The sequence below is a fragment of the Vigna unguiculata genome, chromosome 8 (assembly GCF_004118075.2).
Source record: "Vigna unguiculata cultivar IT97K-499-35 chromosome 8, ASM411807v1, whole genome shotgun sequence".
Taxonomy (NCBI): domain Eukaryota; kingdom Viridiplantae; phylum Streptophyta; class Magnoliopsida; order Fabales; family Fabaceae; genus Vigna; species Vigna unguiculata.
The window spans coordinates 1,624,825-1,636,882 of NC_040286.1; the positions used below are offsets into that span (position 1 = coordinate 1,624,825).

The 12,058-nt window shown below is 28.6% G+C and overlaps 1 long non-coding RNA gene and 2 other non-coding genes across 3 annotated transcripts; 2 read left to right on the forward strand and 1 right to left on the reverse strand.

The window, feature by feature from the left end:
• The first annotated feature begins 3,362 nt into the window (after positions 1-3,362).
• Positions 3,363-5,423, forward strand: LOC114193218. Its single transcript, XR_003606238.1, has 2 exons — positions 3,363-3,751; positions 3,885-5,423. It is a non-coding gene; the product is annotated as an uncharacterized LOC114193218 (long non-coding RNA).
• Positions 5,424-7,184: 1,761 nt separating this feature from the next.
• On the forward strand, positions 7,185-7,291 carry LOC114195720. The gene has a single exon (XR_003606553.1). It is a non-coding gene; the product is annotated as a small nucleolar RNA R71 (small nucleolar RNA).
• Positions 7,292-8,108: 817 nt separating this feature from the next.
• On the reverse strand, positions 8,109-8,215 carry LOC114195719. The gene has a single exon (XR_003606552.1). It is a non-coding gene; the product is annotated as a small nucleolar RNA R71 (small nucleolar RNA).
• Positions 8,216-12,058: the final 3,843 nt, after the last annotated feature.

Genomic DNA, 12,058 nt, shown 5'->3' on the forward strand with positions numbered 1-12,058 from the left:
TTGTGAAATTGCTGTGTCTGTTATATTTAGTTAGAGTAAATAAATGCTGCCCTATGTGGTTGGTTTGGCATAGATATTTTCTGTCAGACATGTAGCAATTATTCCAGAAGAGTCTATTGATGGCAATGATTATGTGAGGCATACAATGAAACAGTTAACCGGAGCACAACTTCGAACCACTGATGAAACAGATACGTATATTCATTCAGCTTGTGATGCATTGTGTTGTGACACCTGTGAAACACATCATAAAGCTTAAAAAGAAGCCGTTAAGAATCCTGATATAGAGAAGTTACATGATAAGAGGGAACCATTTCAAGGTTGTGTTGGTTAATTTTTTTAGGAAAGGGGTTAGATTAAGTTCCAGGATGTTAAATTATTGGTTTTAGCTTCAATGTTTTCTTGAACTATTCTAAGAATAACAAGCCTGACAAAAGCTGAAGAAAATGAGAGGAGTTGCATAATGAGATGTGGCCTATAAGGTTTATTAGTTTAGGGGATAGTTGTAGTTGATGTCTGTTACCTGTGATTTTCTGTGACCAATGATTTTAGAGCTATTTGTGCTCAATAATTGAAGTTCACTGAAAAAAAAAATAGATATAAATATTTAACTATATAATGTATATCGATGACTATTTTGAGTCTTATACTATTCCACTATTTAAAATATTACAATAATAATAAAGTATTGTTTTGTGGTTAGACACACCATTTTTAAAACATTGTTTACATTGTATTTCTACCGAGAACTTTCTCGAAAGTGTTTTTTACAAAATAGACATAAATGGACATTCCACTCTTTTATACACTTTTTATATTTTTAATATATATAATTTGGTTTATAACACTTCTTTTTAATGACTTCTTTCATCATTTAATAGTATATAATGAATTCTAGTCATTATTCTAACAATATTTTATTGACAGATTATAAAAGTGTGTGTTTCTTATTACTTCACTTTAATTTATGCTGACTTTAATTTATGAAGTTCTAATATTTATTATTTAATAAATATGGTAGAGTTATAAGTAATCTATACTAATATTAAATACATTTCAATTTTTACTGTAGCATTTACCTCTTCAAGCTATCGTACAAACTGCAATACTAGTATACTTCATTAAATATTAAAAGTAAATAGTATTATAATCGGTATCTAAATTAAAACTTATCCATAGATTTTAATATCATTCTCTTTAAAAATACTAAAATAAAAAATGTAAAGGAAAGAGATGAAAACACTGAGTAAAATAAATAATACTAATACAATATAAAAATATAAAACTATAGTAAACTCAATCTACTAAAATGTGATAGAAAGAAAAATTATAAAGTGTAGTTACAGTACTAATATAATACAAAGAAAATAATAGAATAATAAAATCATACATGATAATAAATTATAAACATTAATTAATAATATAATAATAATAACAAGAATAATAATAAAATAATAGTAATCATCACAATGAGAAATTTAAAATATTAATCAAGTTATTTATTTACTACATATGTTATATGACATAAACTGTCTTGAGAGTAAAATGCTTATATTGTATCCTCATTATGTGGAAGTGTATTATATAACTCGTATCAGAAATGTTAAGAAAATACAATGTAATTTAAAATGAATCATTAAAGTAAACATAAAACGATTGAAAGTTAAAATTTTAATTTAATTTAACACAAATTGAGATTCAAATATTCTTAAAATTCTATATTTCTATAATAGAAAAAATATCAGTAAAATAATGTTGTATTGAATTAGAATATCTTAAACATCTAAAATAATAAAAAAACTGTTGATTAATATTTCTGACAAACAGAAGTATATATATATATATATATATATATATATATATATATATATATATATATATATATATTATGTATAAAAAATGGTGAAGTAAATAACACTGATAATGAATTAAACAATTATTATATAATGTAGGTGTGGATGCGTTTAGATAAATATAGTATGATCGAATTCTAAATCATTTAAAATTCTCAATGAAAGCAAGTATAAGAATGTAATATATTTTCATGTAAATAAATAGGTAGGTAACAAAACTTCATTCTACTAAAAATAAAAATAAAACTTCCATGGGATAATTTTTTTTTCGAATTCACAATAAATAAATATTCGTGTACATAAATATATTTAGAATTTGTAACTAATAATGTATCATATAACATTATTTTAAATAAAATAAATGCTCAATTAAAAAAATGTCAGATATTTTATTAGTTAAGTGTAGATATAATACTTGAAATACATCTTAAAGAATAATTAAGAATATAACTTTGATTTTATGTTTGAATAAATATTTTTTCGAAAAAAGTACTTTGGTTTTTTCTAGATAAGTTAAGATATTTATAGTAAAATATGTCAGAAAATGTAGGAACAAAATTTAAAATCATGAAAATATAATTGAATGTTTTGGTTATGCAAAAAGTGTAAAATTTTAAATTCTCCAAATAAAATAAGAATTTAAACATTTTTTATATTGAATGTTTAAAATTAATTAATATTTATCTTAAAATTTCAATTTTAAGTATATATTAAATTTAAACAAAAATTAAATTAATTTATTCAAACAAAGATAAAATAATTTATTTGAATTTTGGAAATATAGTTTAGATATAATGAAATATGAAAATATCTTTTAAAAAATATTTCTAGTTATATCAAAAGTTTTTCTATAAAGTATATACTGAAAGGTACCTATTTATTAATCGAAATGCTACAGCCTTTCTCTTGAGAAAAATGAAATGAAAAAAAACACTGATGATAAATATAAACACACTGATGAAAAAAACCTAAAACTACTGAAAGAATAATAATATATTACTCTAAAATCTGAAATGGCAACAAAATGTCATTCTAAAAAAAATAAACTCACACAAGTGTCTCATTATAATAAAATTAATAACCTGAATTTTTTTTAAGTATTAATTTAAAAAATAATTATTTTAAAATTGATCAGATAAATTAAAGTTATTTATATAATGTGTAAAAAGTAAAATGTTTAGATATTGAATTCAAGTTAATTAAGATTAAAAAATCTTAAAATTTTAGTTACCTTGAATAGGAAAATTAAAGAATTATCTCTTAATAAAAATAAAACACTACTTAAATATCAATTAATAACTATAGTGAGTAGTTCTTAGCGTATTACCGTTAGGAGTATAGCCGTTAGGGTATTACCGTTAGGAGTATGGGATAAGTATCAGGAATTTTAAAATTTAATTGCATCATCACCGTCTAATTTTTCACCCACTGCTTAATCTCAGCCGTCCATCTTTTCTTTCCCTTTCTATATATACCGCCTTGGCCTAATGTTCCCTCGTGTCATTCATAGGTACTGGTTTCTTGTATTCGTCATATGAATTTGGGGTTTGAGTTTTATTTTAGGCTATTCGGTTTTCTTGGTTTTGCTTCGTTGATTTGGTTTTGTATTGTTTCGTTGATTTGGTTTTCTTAGTATTTCTTCGAGGTTTTCTAGTTATTGCTTCGTTGATTTGTTGATTTGGTTTTCTTAGTATTTCTTCGGCGATTCGATTTTGTTGGTTTTGTTTCGGTGGTGATTGATGTGCTTCTTATTACTTTATTTTTTGATGAAGTTTGTGTAGGGTTATGGCGAATTATATTATGTTTTGCCATCATCGATGGATGAGGTGGTTTTGTCTGATTGAAGATCTCTGGATTTAATACCAATTCTATTTATAATATTTTATTCGACGGGGAGAGTATGGAACCCTTTTCCCCTTTTTCGTAAATTTCTTTTTGCCTTTCAGCTTGATATGAATGTGAAGTCATCGCGTTGCTATACTTTTTCTTACTAAGAGCGTTATTGAATTCTTACTTTTTTCGTCTGCACAGGAAGACGGGCAATGGATGTCTGTGAAGTATTAGGTTTTGTCACCCTTACATCTTTTTTCACATTGGTGTTTGTTGGTATTTATGTTGTTCCTTTTCAGCAAGTTCTGGAGTCTATGACATCTCTTTTGGCGGTTGAGTATTTAGAGTTTGGTTGTTTGTTGTCATATGAAATTGTTGTTTTGCTGGTATTTGTGTTTATTCCTTTTTCAGCTCGGAGTTTGAGACCTCTTTTAGCGGTTGAGGATTTATAGATCAAGCTTATAACGGTTTAGGATATCATGATATCATGGCTTGTCGATGAGTTTCCTTTCTATTATTTAACTTTTCTGAACTTGATCACCAAACATGGCTTGAATTGTGAATTGTTGCTCTGCAGCGGTGTTTGGATTATTTTCATTTAGTGTCGTGCATCTCTTTGAGGTTGTTGTGAGCATCTCTTGGACCATGTTATCAGCGACTCCCCTCAGTTTTTAATTCCTAAATTGATCTATTGTTCTGTTCTTCGTTCGTTTTATATTCTTAAATATCGTCTGCTATTACAGTTATAGATTTGTTGTATCGTTGTTCTTTACAGAGATGTGTGGGGTAGGATCGTGGAAAACAGTGGCAGAAGATTCCTTGAACTGTGAAGCTTTAGTTCTTCTTTTACTCTTAAATTAATTTTTTCTTTTGCATTTCAACTTGCTAGTTTGATATTTATTTTCTTGGGCATTACTAAATTTACAGCGGAGGGTCAAAGAATGTGCGGTTGTGATCATGACCACTAATTGATTATGATCTCTTGGCAGTCTTTAGGTTTCCGTCACCCTTACATTATTTGATGCGTTTATTTTTAATGACGTATATATCTTTGATTTCGTAGTTTGTGTTCATTTTTCTTTTATCATGTTCATATTGTTTGTAGATTTGAAATCACGTTTTAATTGGCCAACATTTTAGGATAACTTGATTTCTTCTTAATTCTCTCTATTTGATTTTCTAACCATGATACATACATTATCATTTGCCATTTGTTTCTTTGTAGTGGTGTTTGGAGTATGTTTCATTATCTCATCTATCATTTTGAGAGGATGATGTCTCCTTGTGATTGTGTTTTTTTGTTTTGGTTTTGTCTATGTACTTTCTTTTGAGTGAAATCTATCAAATCTAACTGTTTGATCTGTGAATTATGTTTATTTCTTTTCAGCCCATTAACGTTTGAGGATTACAAAATAATACAATGTTCAGGGCAGTATAATTTATTCGACGAGTTTACTTTCCGTTATTTATTCGGACTTGATCATCAAAGTAAGATTCACTTGCGTTATGTTTCTAATTGGAGTGACGTTTCTCCCTGGTCTGTGATATTTTGAGTGCAACATTTCTCTCATCCCATTGTAGGATTTTTTTTTATATTTTTTTCCTTCTTTGAAAAATAAATTCTATATTGTTCTGTTTTTAGATGGATAGATGTAAGTGGGTTATTGAATTATTCATTTTCTAAAATAGACTGTAACTTGTTTTATCTGTTTAGAATTTAATCGGCACGATTTCTGGGAACATGTTTTTTTATCTGCTTTCTATGTTGTCCCAACTAGTTCTCTTGTTTTTCATATTTTATCAAATTTGTTGTACCAGGATTTTGAAACTTCAAATTAAAATAAATTCTTGTGAATTTCTTTAAAAGTATGAAATTGTTTATACTTTTTTTTGTCAAAACTGTATTGGGAATTAAAATCTAATTGAACTTTTAATATTTTCTCAAAAGATGTGAGAACTCTGGTATTTTTATTAAGTCCTTTTTCCTTATGAAAAATATTACAGAAATTTGATACAAAATTTTTATAAAACTGATACAAAATTTTTATATAAAACTGATACAAAATTTGATACCTAAAAAAGGTATGAATTTCGTTCGTCAAATAACCAAATATTTGACGAACAATTATGTCAATTAGAAAATTTAGTAAGAATTTTATTATTTATTATCAAACAATTATTTATCAAACAATAATATTTGTACTTGATTTTTTATTATTATTTCACAATATATTATAAAATTTATGAAATTATGAAATTATAATAAAATTAAATTGTAAAATTACAATTATGAAAAAAATTACAAAATTTTCAACTAAAAAAATAAAATGATGAAGAAAATTTTTATAAAATTAACATGCCTTTTTAATAAATTCAAAAATCTTTTAAAATTATGAAAGTAAAATTTAAAACTAATTAAAGAAGAAATCTGAAATAAAATTACAAAATTATAAAAAAATTATATAAAATTATAAAAAATAACTCCTTTTTGACAATGTATTATTGATATAACTCGGTTGGGATATCATTTTTTTCCAATGATTTTTAAAAACGTGGAAACTCAAAAAAAAAAAAAAAAACCGTAGCAGTTTAAATTTTAACCTTTTTGACTCAACAGTAAGAAAAAAAAAGTCAAACGTTATGAACATTAGAGGTAAGACTGTGAGACTATTTCAGATGTGATATCAGTCCATTTATGAATCCAAAGAATGTATTGAAAATCCAAACCTTCGTTAAATCCAAATGCAAATTTAGAAACAAAATTCAACTGAACAAAAAAATTTCAAGGTCTTTGCAAATAACACATAAAATTAGTTTCTAATGAAATTTGAATTAGGGTTCAACAAATGATTCATCTATTCAAACGGTGTAGAAAATCTAAAATGGTGTAAAAAACGAAAATGTGCAAAGAGGGGGAAAGTGACAAGAACACAAAAACATTAAATGCTTCATAAATTGTAAAAAATGAGTGCAAAGCGTGAAAATTTAACATGGAGAGTGGAGAAGATGATGGTGGAAATTGGGCAGCTTGTGGTGCATGTGCAACTCTTTGTTATTGGTGAGGAAGATGTTGCACATTTTGAACTTGTTGGTTTTGCTGTTGTTGATTCTCAAATTATGATGATTTCTCAATCCTGGATTGTGGTGGACAAATCATGGCTTTGCTGGTGTTGTTGAGGTGGCCTATTGTTGAAAATGTTAGCAGTATAGGCTTGAGGAGTATCAGAAGGTGTAGAAGTTGTGGTCTGTAGCAAGGCGGGACAACAATCTATGAAATGCTCAATTGTGTATTTTGCAACTCCTACATCATGAACTCCCCTTAACAATAACGGCATCATTTCTTGCGCCAAATTACTGAGAGTTAGAGGTCATGTTCTCTCAATTAATTGCCTCACTATTGGGATCGAATTACCAAGAGTACCACCACTTGCAGCATCAATCATGCTTCTATCCATATGGTGCAAGCCTTCATAAAAATATTGAAGAAACAGATGCTCATATATCTGGTGGTGTGGACAACTAGAACATAAATTCTTGAATCTTTCCCAATATTCGTAGAGATTCTCCCCATACTGTTGTTTGATGCTAGAGATCTCCTTTCTTATGGCTGTTGAACTGGACGTAGGGAAGAATTTGGCTAAGAACAATCTCTTCAAGTCATCCCAGCTCGTGATGGACCTGGGTGCAAGGTAATACAACCAATCTTTTTGCATTGCCCTCCAAGGAATGAGGAAAAGCTTTCAAGTATACATGATCTTCTTGGACATCTGCAGGCTTCATTATGGAACACACAACATGGAACTACTTCAGATGCTTACACGGGTCCTCACCTGCAAGTCCATGAAACTTTGGCAACAAATGGATTAATCCAGTTTTTAAAACATAAGGAACTTCCTCCCTTCCTCCTCAGGATACTGAATGCACAATGAGTCATGAACTTAGGTGCATACTGATCATTATGATCAGAATGTGCATACTGATCATTTTGAGCATACTATGCATACTGAGCCTTATGATCATTTTGAAATTCATTTTGAAATTGATAACATGGCTCAAAATCCACCTCATGAGAGGACAATGAGTGAACTGACTGCACTTGAGTTCACTTATGACTCATTATGCATTCAGTATCTTGAAGAGAAAGTTCCTTATGTTTTAAAAACTGGATTAATCTATTTGTTGTCATAGTTTTATGGACTTGCAGGTGAGGACTCGTGTAAGCATATGAAGCAGTTCCATGTTGTGTGTTCCATCATGAAGCCTGCAGATGTCCAAGAAGATCATGTATACTAGAAAGCTTTTCCTCATTCCTTGGAGGGCAATGCAAAAGATTAGTTGTATTACCTTGCACCCAGGTCCATCACGAGCTAGGATGACTTGAAGAGATTGTTCTTGGCCAAATTCTTCCATACGTCCATAACAACAACCATAAGAAAGGAGATCTCTGGCATCAAGCAACAGTTTGGGGAGAATCTCTATGAATATTGGAAAAGATTTAAGAATTTGTGTTCTAGTTGTCCACACCACCAGATATCTGAAGATCTGCTTCTTCAGTATTTTTATGAAGCCTTGTACCATATGGATAGAAGCATGATTGATGTTGCAAGTGGTGGTACTCTTGGTAATTCAACCCCAATAGCGAGGCAATTGATTGAGAACATGGCCTCTAACTCTCAGCAATTTGGCGCAAGAAATGATGCCATTGTTGTTAGGGGTGTTCATGATGTAGGAGCTGCCGAATACATTAAGAAGTTGGAGAGACCAATATTGATGTTCTTACCGCCTTAGTCAACTAACATGCTACAAATCAAAGAGCTGAACATTCTACTGCAAGAGTTTGTGGCATTTGCACGTCAGTTAAGCATTTCACATATTCTTGCCCCTCTTGCAACAGGTCACAACTTCTACACCTTCTGATACTCCTCAAGCCTATGCTGCTAACATTTTCAACAATAAGTCGCCCCAACAACACCAACAAAACCATGATTTGTCGAGCAACAAATACAATCTAGGTTGGAGAAATCATCCTAATTTAAGATGGGGCAACCAACAACAACAGCAAAACCAACAAGTTCAAAATGTGCAGCCTCCTCCTTACCAACAACAAAGAGTTGCACTTGCACCATAAGCTGCCCAAGTTTCACCTGTCCCTGCTGCTACCCCAGCTCCTGCTGCACCATCATCTTCTCCACTCTCCATTTTTAGCTTTTCGAAGCTTTGAAGGTCACCCATGGAGGCACATGTTAATTTTTCACACTTTGCCCTCATTTTTCACATTTTATGAGTTATGGATAACACCTATTGTTGAGATTCTCGTTTTCTGCACCTTGGGTAACATTTATATTAAAGCATTTAACGTTTTTGTGCACTATTTTCGTTCTTGCCCCTTTTTCTCCTTGCACATTTTCGTTTCCTTCACCAATTTGTACTCATTTGAATGGTTGAATCGCAATTTTTGTTCAACCCTAATTCGAATTCCATGAAGAACTAATTTTATGTGTTAATTCTTTGCAGAGAATGAATTGAAACCTTGATATTAGTGTTTTATTCGGTTGAGTTTTGTTAATCTCTCCATTTTGAATTTGCGTTTGGGTTTAATGAAGAAACCATTCTATTTATGCTTAGTTTGCAGAGTGAAATTCGTTGTGTGTTCAATCTTAATGAACTGTAACAGATTCGTGGTTGTGTGCATTGCTTAATTGCACTTGAGTTCAAGTTAATTTGCACTTAGTAATTAATTCGGGTCTCATGAGAATTAGTATAACCATTTTGATTTGTAATCTGTGATTGGTGGATTTTCATTTGAAGAAAGGAATCAACGTTGTTTTTACATCGTTTTTACACATATGCATTTATGTTTTCAGTATTGTGTTACATCCGTAAATCTGCCAACCCCCCCATGTTATAGGTGTTGTGTTTGTCTGGAAAATGAAGCTTTGAACAAGAACATTGGTCGTTGGAAGACGACTCTGGTTGGTTACCACGTATTGCATTTATCTGAATTAATTTGGTGGGGTACGAAATTTAAGCGATGATCAAATTATAAATGATAAAAAATTCTTGTGGTGACAACTAAGCAAGGTGACAAGATCATATAACAGTCACATTATCCAGTTAACAGAAAAGTTAAAACGACAAAGACTTAATTGAAAATTATAAAAAATGTTAGTATTCGATAAACAAAAATAACTAACAATTGCTGAACACATCCCAATTTTTCAAAGACTTATAAGCTTGTTTTTGTTTCAATATTGTTTTTCTATATTAACCACAAAAACACACATTTAAATGTGTGTAAGCTTAATACTAAGGTTGAGTAAGCTTAGTAATAAAACTGAGTACTAAGGTTGATATCTTAAAGCAAAGTGTTGCGGTTGAGTTTTGTTTGAGGTTTGTATTAAGCTCCTAATGGTTGAGGTCTTGTGTGTGGTCTAGCTTTCTTTTTTAGCCAAGTTTTGTGATCGAGTTTCTCGTTGGTTGACCTTTTTATGGTCAACTTATATGGCAGACCCCTTATGGTTAAACTTTTTGTGGTTGAGCTTTTGACTAAGCTTTATGATGAGTCCTTGTGGTTGAGTTCTTGTGGTTAAGTCTTTATGATCGTCCTTTTTACAACCAAACTAGTATGGCTTAGCTTTGTGGTCAGCCTCCTTAAAGCTAATAAGTTTGAGATTAAGTTGATTTCTTGTAAAAAATAATAATAAATAAATGAAATAACAATAATAATAATAATAATAATAATAATGATAATTGTAGGATAAGAAGCTTATCTCTTTGTATAAAAAAGATAAGTAAGCAATTAATGCTTATACAGTAGAAATGTGCTTAGGTACATCAGATAGAGATAAAGTAAATGGGAATTTTTTTCCTTATGAAATGTATAAGAGAAAAACGAAGAAACAAAAATGGAAGAGAAGAAGAAGAAAACAAGGAAATAGAAAAGAGGAAAAAAGAAAGAGAACAAAGGAAAAGACATATATTCTATCATCGTTAAGATAATAGAATGAAACAATTATTATCTTATTTTTTATTTGTTTATCTATTCATATTTATTTTATTTTTATATTTACTCACTTGGGTGTTTCTAATCTCATTTTATTTATTTTTATCTTCAATCAAGAACTGATTTTATTTATTTATTTATTATATTTATCTTCATAGTTCCAATTACACACTAAACTAATTATTTATTTATATTGTCTTCAGACGTATTGACCTCTTTATTTATTTATTGTTGTTTGGTTTTAAATATTTATTATTTAATTTGTTTAGGGGAAATAAATATAATAATAATTATTGTAAAACAATAAAATTTATGATAAATAAAAATTTAATTATAGTAGTTGAATGAATGACTCTAGGGTTGAGTTATTTTGTTAACTATGACGAAACTTATTTTATCTTGACTAATTACTACAAAATTAATACAAATCTTTATTAAACATGATAGAATGAAATTTAAAAGAGTTTTTGTATCTTATTTTTACATGTTGTGATTTTATATAATATTTATCTCATTTATTTATTTATTTTAAAATTTGTATACGAGAAACAAAAATTGAAATTTTACTTTTAATAAATGATTTCACCAAATGTGTCAAATTCTTTCTAAAGAGACATCATAGTTGTTTTAATGAGAACAAATGTTATTAAACAATTAAGCATCATTCCAAGGAACAATTTTTTTCAACACTTATTTTTGTTTTAATCGCAAATACCTATTACTAGGACCAATGATGGTTAGCTCCCACTAAACATAACCACTAATTAGTGTTAGAAAAATTTGGATTGCAAGATGCAAGATGTAAAAATTGTTTTAAAATTTTATAATATATATATATATATATATATTATATATATATATATATATATATATATATATATATATATATATATATATATAATCAAATCAATATAAATAATTTTTGTGTCTTTCTTCTTCATCTTACTCATTATTTTGAATTTGTCTTATTTTTTGACAATAATTGATAATTGCACTTAATTAACTTCATCAACAACAATAGTTTTAGACTTTGTTTTAAATACCTTACATTTATTTTTTAAAACAAATTCACTCATGTTAGTTTATATTTCTAGTTTTCACAACAAGAAAATTTTAAAAAATGTATTGAAGTTGTTTTTTAAAAGAATTTCCCCGAATTGGTTATATTTTCGTCATTTACAACATTTTTAATAAGAAACTTTTTAAATATACTTTATTTTTTTAAACCAATTCACCCTTTTTACTTTTATTTATTTACACTTATTTGATTTATACTTATATGTTAATAAATCAATTCAAAATTCTATTATTAAATAAATTGGCAAGAGTTCTATCCCACTCTAATAAAATAATAAAAATAATATATAATTGA